The sequence below is a fragment of the Watersipora subatra genome, chromosome 10 (genome assembly GCF_963576615.1).
Source record: "Watersipora subatra chromosome 10, tzWatSuba1.1, whole genome shotgun sequence".
Classification (NCBI taxonomy): domain Eukaryota; kingdom Metazoa; phylum Bryozoa; class Gymnolaemata; order Cheilostomatida; family Watersiporidae; genus Watersipora; species Watersipora subatra.
The window spans coordinates 40,942,376-40,952,007 of record NC_088717.1 but is presented as its reverse complement, the minus strand read 5'-3'; positions in this window follow the sequence as shown (position 1 = coordinate 40,952,007).

Below are 9,632 nucleotides of genomic sequence, written 5' to 3'. Positions count from 1 at the left end.
CAAGTGTCAGAGTATCAGTCTACTAATATAAATGTCATGTACTTTTTGGAATCAATATTTTATCGTAACCTCTAACCCTGGTTTCGGAACAAGGGACAGACAGATTCTGTTTTTACGATAAGAAGCATACATCTTAGTTTTACTCTATCTTAAAAATATACATTTTTTTCAGTACAAACATTTTTGTCTGACAAAGAGGAAAAATCAATTTAAATTGAAATTTAAGAGGTGAATTCAATTGACCTTTTCATTGTCAATTAATCGACCTCTTCAAATTTAAACTAAACTTTCTGTAAGCTTTTAAGGAAAAAATACGCAGTATCAGACTGCTAGCGGTGACACTTCAAACCTCCCCTTATGTCACTCCGACTCCACCTGCACGCTTGACCAGAAAATACCGTAGTGTTTGACTCCTCCAAGAGATAAAATAACCATGAGTCTCCAAGACCCAGACACAAACAAAGAGTTGATTTGTAACACTGCGAAAATCGCCAAAACTTAAGCTACCCGAACGAAGCTGTTCACCAGAATGCAAAATGGCCAATTCTCCCATCCGGTGGCGCATGCTCACGGACTCTTACAAGCTTCCCTCAAGCACCACATGACTATAAATTCACACTACCTCATCTTTATGGGAAATTACCGTAATTATGGACCCTAAATCAAGTGAAAATGGTAAGAAAAATGGGAAAAGTTGTCATTATAAACCAATAATAAAAATCATGTTTGAAGGGCTATAGGAGTGGGTTTGTGGCAATCTTGAAACAATCTTGCAATTTACATGTATTTTATTGTTTGTATAATTTAAAATGCCTATGACGTGAACATTCTTAGAGCATCTACTGTAGTTTGAGCTTTGTTTATTATTATGTTAAATATGTGTTTTGTAGCTGTTAAGGATTCACATGATTGTTTTGTTAAGAACAAAACAATTTCAATTGCAGTCAGTTATTTCATACTTAGTGTCTTATTTTAGGTTCTTTTGCGGCGGCATTTTTTTCATCAAATCTTTTATTTTGTTACCAGGACTCTATGTTCTTTGAGAAAGAGCAGAATAAATTAGAGAGAGAGGGAGAGAGGGGGAGAGAGAGAGAGGGAGAGAGAGAGAAAGGAAGGGAGAGAGAGAGAGGAAGGAAGGAAGGGAGAGGAAGGAAGAGAGAGGAAGGAAGAGAGAGGAAGGAAGAGAGAGGAAGGAAGAGAGAGGAAGTAAGAGAGAGGAAGGAAGAGAGAGGAAGGAAGAGAGAGGAGGGAAGAGAGAGGAAGGAAGAGAGAGGAAGGAAGAGAGAGGAAGGAAGAGAGAGGAAAGAAGAGAGAGGAAGGAAGAGAGAGAGGAAGGAAGAGAGAGAGGGAGAGAGGGGGAGAAAGAGAGAGGGAGAGAGAGAAAGGAAGGGAGAGAGAGAGAGGAAGGAAGGGAGGGAAGGAAGGGAGAGGAAGGAAGAGAGAGGAAGGAAGAGAGAGGAAGGAAGAGAGAGGAAGGAAGAGAGAGGAAGTAAGAGAGAGGAAGGAAGAGAGAGGAAGGAAGAGAGAGGAAGGAAGAGAGAGGAAAGAAGAGAGAGGAAGGAAGAGAGAGAGAGAGAGAGAGGAAGGAAGAGAGAGAGGGAGAGAGAGGGAGGGAAGAAGGGAGAGAGGGAGGGAGAGAGAGAGAGAGAGATGCACCTACCATGATGGGATAATTTTTGTCATGATTGAGCTAAACGGGTTCGTTGCAAGTTGTTGCAAGCTAACAGAATCTTTTTATACTTCTGTCATCTGTTTCTTGTGAGTATAGGTTTTATTCAAGGTTCAGATCATGTTTTCATATTTTCTATTGTATTTGTATCACCTTTCTCAGTAGGACTACTTTTTACGCTAGTAAATAATTACTGATTAATTTGATTGTACACGTATATCCTTAATAATTTTATATACTCAACTTTTCTCACGACCAAACACAAACGAAGCGAGTGTGTTTGGAAGCTTTATGATAAGTGCATATGTGCACACCACTCTCGAAAGGTGTCCATAAACGACCATACCCAAGCCCTTGTACCGAAACCTCATCAAAAAGTTAACCCTTTTTCCGTGGAGGCGTTCAAGTATAATAATGATACAGAACCCAAATAAACCTACTTAAATATGCTATAAATATTTGAAAAGTGTCGACAATATCCTAAAACTTACCCATCTGATCGGAGTATACATAAATAGAAAGATTAATTTGGCTTAAAATTGCTATTAAAACCTGCCAAGCCTTTTTAATCAAAATTAAGACCGGCCAACAAAATGCCCATAAAGCCGTGCGACAGATAGTAGAACCATATATATACGCGCGCATTTCACAAGAAAAACGTGCACATTTCACCAGTCTATGGCATTATCCAATTGCCGAAAGTTTCTGTAATGAACGTAGACCATTTGAGGCGTAGACCGATTTACAGGTATGAAAATGTGGTACACAGTTTATCAGCCTATGTTTTTTGTCCAATTATCAAAGGTTTCATTAAACTATCTAGAACATAAGCCAAATTTCTTTATGTCTTATGTACAAGCTAGGGCCGAATTACAATGCCCTATATTACAAGAACATTTTTTTATTTTGCTCCAGTTTGCAAAAAACTCCAAACACACGTGAATGCTAAAGCTTGCTTTCTGTTACAGATCGCTATCAAAACCATTTTACATTCAACACAACCAACCTTCAAACTGTTTATATTACACAGCAGCTTTCCAGTTTACTTGCAATATTGCATTTCTCCTATTGCAGGGGAGAGATATGAACATATAGTCTTTTCCTTTCAATATTGCTGTTTGTTGTCCATAATAACACCCAGTAATAACACTACAGCTACCACTGCAGCTACCATTGCAGTTCTCAAATTGCACTGCAGTGCCATTTGATTGCTAATATTGCATTTCTCAACCATCAGTACCCATTCTTTTTTCCATTATCACTTTAGTCGTGGGCTGTATGACAGGGGAATTTCTAGTAAATAAAGCCAATATTTCAGTATGGCTGCATGACAAGTCATCTAATACCAACCGTGAGGCTGCCTGCTAAGCCAATTAAAGGCATTAAGTAATGGTGGCTCGAATCACCCTATTCACACTCACAAACTATACCAGATTTCCATCAGTAATTATTGTCAGTAATCATTAAGTTTCAAGAGACACAATATACAAATTTACTTTCTAAAAATGATCACACTATGTTGCTTATGAATAATCTTGCAGATGTCTTCTCTATGCCTATTTCAATTACCTGTTATCAACATGCAAATTAATTGATTCAAAGATAACCCGCTGACAAATATGACAAAATTTTTAGCACTCACTGAAAACATTTATTATGTGGCAAAGGTTGATCACTGTAGCCTGTAAACATAACTATGTGCCAAGTGTTTGAACAAAAGCATGTACTAATGCATCAAAGCTTACACCCTGCCCAAAGGCCTCTCCATATCAGTGAAGGTTTACCATCAATTACTCTTTTTATTGCAAAAATTACCACAAAATTCTTTTTTCTTCTAGTAAGAGAATCTGAAAACACCTTGGCACCCATCTGACACTCCATGTGTTTTTTTGCATTGTGAGCAAGCTGCGACAGGTGAACGAAAATGAGCTGCGCAGTTTCTAGTAAGGTTTATTTTTTGTTTTAGAACTTTTTTCAAAAGTTCTAGAACAAATCGTGAAATCCTGCAGTCGCAGATTAATGAAGAAAGCAATTGGACAAGTTAACACAACACATTACATGAATATTTTGTTTACATACATGTAACGAGTGTTTCCATGAAAAGTTTATTAATATTAAAAATATATTGATGACAATAATTATTATGATCATTAGTTATTGGGATATAAGGTGAGCTAGACAAGGACAGACAATTTGTCAATAGTTTATGGTTATACAGTCTTCAAGTTAACCCAACATATTACATGAATATTTTGTTTGCGTACTAGTAGCAAGTGTTTACATGAAAGGTCTATTAAAATTATATTGATAACAATTGTGATCGCTAGTTATTGGGGTATTAAGTGTGTTAGACAAGGACAGACAACTTGTAAATATTTTATGGTTACACAGTTTTCAGGTTAACACAACACATAACACGAATATTTGGTTTACATACATGTAACAAGTGTTTACATGAAAAGTTTATCAATATTAAAAATATATTGATGAAAAATATGATCACTAGTGATTCGGGTATAAAGTGCGCTAGACAAGGACAGACAACTTGTAAATATTTTTCGGTTTGAAACAGTTCTACTATTTCACCAAAGAACGTTCATGGAGAAACTTGGGCATCTGTATTAGAGCATTTTATGTGCAGCCATGGAAGGGGTGAAATCTCTGACCTTGTTGTGTACTCTTGCTTTGAGATCAAGAAACTCTCAAGGTATCTACATGTACTAAAGAATCTTCATCAATACTTAGTAAAATACTGCTAGGAAGTAATGACTTCCTTGAGTATTATTAAAGTTGGCCAGTTGCAACTTTGTTAATTATTTAAATTTTACTTCTTCCTTTATTTTGTTTCCTTTTTAAATAACTGGCTGTAGTAGGGATGAATTTGCAGAACTTACGGGTTAAAACTCAATTTGTTTGTAGCGGAAAGAGTACTGACTTGCAACCAACAAGTCTCATTTAGAACCTGTAAGCCATTTCATCGCGATGAATATCAAATAATTTCAGCTATTATTCGGCTCGGGTTTGCTTTGTGTTCTTGTGCTTGGCTGGTTCTACAGTGTGCTTTGCAGTTCTGTCGGCGATGCCATTGCTGTTGCAGGCCACAGGCGATGGTAAGCGGGTGGCTCTATTTAAATTATCTTGCCTGCAAATAAAATCTTTTTATTGGGAACATGTTGTAGTTTTATGTAAAGTAATATGGAAATGAATTATGGAAATGGTATGGAAATGGAAATAATATGGAAATGAATAATCGAAATGTTATGGAAATGGACATTGTGACATACACGTAATCCCTGATACCTACATGACTTGTAAAGGCAATGAATAGATAGTGTTAAGTGAGTTAATGCAATTAGTTACTCATAGATAAGATAGATAGTCATACTGGGGTTGTATTACATTAGTGTGATGGGAAGCTAATCGACTGCCATTAACTATGAGCTGTACTACCCGAGTTGCCTGAGTAATAAAAAAGTCTTTGAACCGAAAATTTATTTTTATATAACATTTACCATTCTAACTTTTATACTTCATACCATGAGAAAATATTTTTAAGCAGTTCAAATAAATTAAGAGGGAAAAGAAAACAACTGTAAAGGTTTTCAAGCTTTTTCAAACAACTACAACTTTTAAATTTCATATCATGATAAAAGTGCGTTGTTGAAATAAATTAGGAAGGAAAATAAAACTATAAATGTGTTTAAATGTAAAACAATTAGCAAGTAATGGCTAAATATAATCTGTTTAGCTATGATTACAATGAAAAATTATTTAATAAATAAGGTAATAAAAAAGTCTATTTTGTTTTTATATAATTATAATTTAGTATAGTTAAGTATAATTTATTTTCATTTAACATATAACAAGATTTGCCACTTTAACTTTCAAACTACATATCATGAGAAGTGTTTTGTGTAATTGAAACAAATGAAGAGAAGAGAGAAAATAAAAGCAACTGTAAGTGTTTTCAAGCTTTTTCAAACAACTACAACTTTTAAATTTCATATCATGAAATAGGTTTTTTATTGAAATAAATTAAGAATAAAAATGAAACTGAAAACGTGTTTAAATGTAAATGTGAAGTAATTAGCAAGTAATGGCTAAATATAATCTGTTTAGCTATGATTACAATAAAAAATTATTTAATAAATAAAGTAATAAAAAAAAGTCTATTTTATTTTTAAATAATTGTAATTTAGTATAATTAAGTATAATTTATTTTTATTTAACATATAACAACATTTGCCACTCTAACCTTCAAACTTTTTGCTTGCTTACATCAAGCAAAGATGTCCACTAACTAGTGGACATCTTTGCTTCAAGCTAGTCTATGTATTTGATTGATATGTATTGAAATCTAATATTACATGCAAGGGCTGTTTGTGGACAGTGGGGTCAATAAATCACTCTATCACCATACGATGTCAATACTTTCAGTTGATGGCAGTCTATTAGCTTCCCATCACACCAACGTAATACAACCCCAGTACGACTATTTATCTTATCTATGAGTAACCAATGATATACAGCCCTCCATGCGTGGGGGCTGTATATAATTGGAGTAACTGATTGCATCAACTCACTTAACACTATCTGTTCAGTACCTTTGCAAGTCATGTAAGTATTGAATTGCTTTAAATAATAAGCATTTATTAGAGTAATAAACTATAATCATCATTTCTTTAATATGAGCGATAATGATTATCTTAACTGTGGAAAATAATGATCATTCTCATGGCTGATGTTATTGTTCTGTCAATCACTACGATTGACTACCACAAAAAGTGACGTGGCCTAAACGCTCCTTGTTGGGACCGGAAACGCTCGTGTTGTTGAAGACACAGTTATTACTCTAGGGGGAGATAACTCTATGGTGTTGACTCTTACTGCGTACTAGAGTTGCCCCGATTTTGATATCGGAATTGGTATCGGTGCCGATATGGGTGCCGATCTGAATCGGTATCGGCCGATCTTTTCTTATAAAGTCGGAAACTTCAGATACTTTTTACATATCAGCTATTTAGCAGAAACTTGTATTTTAGCCTGCTACTTTAATAAAAAATCATCAGCTGCAAGTTCTTTGCTTTTACCTAATGAATTCCGGGACTGTCACACAATCTATTTTATGTCTATAGCCTAATAAACATCCACACAGCTGCGCAATATTTTGCCTTTAGTCAGGACGTAATCACAAAGTGCGGTATTTCCAAAATACTGCGATGTGATTTATTGCAGCCAATCACGAACAATAGAACCATAATCAAAAACAAGAATGCGGTGTAATGTTTCTATTTACTAACATTGCGAAGGTAATTTGAGCAATTGATGCATAAAGTTATCTCTCCCTTTTGATCATGACGATATGATGTATCGTTTGTATCGCATAAAATAACCTCAGTGGCTTATCGGTGTTTAGCCTGTCCTCCATAGTCTATGGCAAGCGAGTCTTTCTTCAGTACGACTTGCTACATCGATAGTGATAGAAGATAAATGCGTCTCACTGAGAAAATTGAATCACTAACAGTAATTAAAAGACGCATTTATTTGCTCTAGACTTGTACAGGCGCAGCATTTCGTTCAGCAGTAGAAGAGAGATTTCATTATCACAGAGCAAGCTGTACCACCAACAGTAATTACCATTATTAATGACATATTTCAAGAAACATGGACTGTTTTGTTACGGTATTAGATGCACGGTATGTCAGTATGTGAATATATATACATGTATATCTTTTTTTCATAAATACAAACAAATAAATACATAAATGTTTATATTGTTCGCATTATATTTATATTTGCATAATACAATTACCAATAATCTATGCAACACAAAAGAATCTTAATCGGTATCTGAATCGGATTATTTTTCAATAAGAAAGGATTTTGGAGATTTTAGGGATTTTAGAGGCTATAAATGGCCGCGCGCGCAAAAAATATTGCTCTCTAAAATATCCGAGATAAAACGCCACCATCGGTGGTCATCAATATCATTCTCCTATCATAAGGCTATTATATAATTATTTTTGTATTACATCATATACTAGGTATAAAATACAAGAAGTCTAAGTCACATAAGAGGCTAGAGAGCCTGCGAATAGTAAAGCCAGCTACATGCATGGTGTATTGGATAGAGGTGGAACGAGACAGGTTTTTTAAGTTCGAGACGAGACTCGAGACACTGTCTTGTAAAAATTCGAGACTCGAGACACGAGACAGTAAAATAATGAGCATTTGGTGATGATTTCACTACACAAGTACTAGCTACTTGGTATATATAAATTAATAAAACTATTTTTAAATTGAATTTTCACCTGGTGTGAACGATTTAAATACAACATTTTAATAGTGATATGCATGTAGTTTTTGTAAACAAAAGTGACACAAACAGCTCTAAAATACCGAAGTTATATATTCTAAGAATTTTGAGCTTGATTGATCATAATTATTAAAAACATATTGCTTTGTACATGTATATTTTTGCCATCTATTGAATAGTTCTTACTTTTTAATGTAATGAAACCGATAGCCGTCGCTCTACAAAGAAATATCGCAACTAAAAGAACACACGATAACACTATGATTCTTATCGTTTCATTAATATTAAGTGTTGTTTGTGTATTAACTGTAGTATGTGAATTATATTTAAATTGTATTCATGAAATTATATTAATTACTGTATACATGCACATGTATATTCTTATATTGAGCTAACAAAACGTCATTGTTAACCAAACACGGACTATGGTCGACACGGCCTTTCGTTCGTTTCTCCGTGTCCGGGCAAGTTTTACCCGCGATTGGTAGTATATACGTAAAAGAGGCCCTGTTTTAAGGACACAGAACCGAACTAAAATATAACAGGGCCATTGTCCGGACTACATGATTAGACTCAGTGGCCAACATAATCAATAGCAACAGGTAGTAACGGACCGGGTATAAATTTAAAGGCGGTTGCCCGCAATCCATTACAATATATGGAGTTGTTGCTACCGCAAGAAGCCATGATTTAACAACTGTGCGCAGGCACTGAAGCTCTATTTCCTGTCTCGAGTTTGGCAATAGTTAAGTCGAGACGAGACCGATACGAGACAGGTCGATACTCGAGACGTCTCGTATCTCGTTCCACCTCTACCTTACAATATCACTTATACAAACTCAATTTAACATATACACCAACATGCACATGCCTGGATGAGGACGAAACAGTAGACCATTACCTATACAGATGCAGCAATTACACCAACCTAAGAAAGAAAATATTCCCTAACACTCACAACTATCAACACCTGCTAGGATTTGTACATGAAAGCGGCCGATTCAATTGAAAGCATAATTAACCCACTGCAGATAAACCATAGAAGTAAACATCAATGATACTTACCCAGACAGATGGTACAGACCATATTATAGTCATTCAATTATTAATAACAATCAATCTTGCCACAATCAATACTCATAGAAGATCTATTCTTCAGACCTGAACCCTTGTATATAGTACATATCAATCAATTTATCTTTGTATAAGTTATCCTGCATTACTTATTTGAAGTCATCCTCTCATGTAAATCTTCTTTTAACTTTTACACAAATAATCTCAAACTAAATATGAATTGTTCACTACTATCTTGCATTCAGGATTCTTCTACAGTTTCCGTTTTATTGGATAATATGCCTGCAAATAGAGGCTTTTTGTTATTTTGTTATCAGCCAAATAAAAGATTACTAACTAACTAACTTTCAATAAGAATCGGTATATCGAATCGGTATCTGAATCGGCTGGTGAAATTAGATTCGGGGCATCTCTACTGCGTACCACTCATGTTTTCTACTACGCATGCACTGTTTACGAGCCTGGCTACCCTGGATACGGAGTGACAAAGTCCACAACATCATTTTAGCCTATCAAATCATTGCATACCGCCCTATGGCAGGCGTCCAGCTGGCGAGTTGTTAATACAGCAGA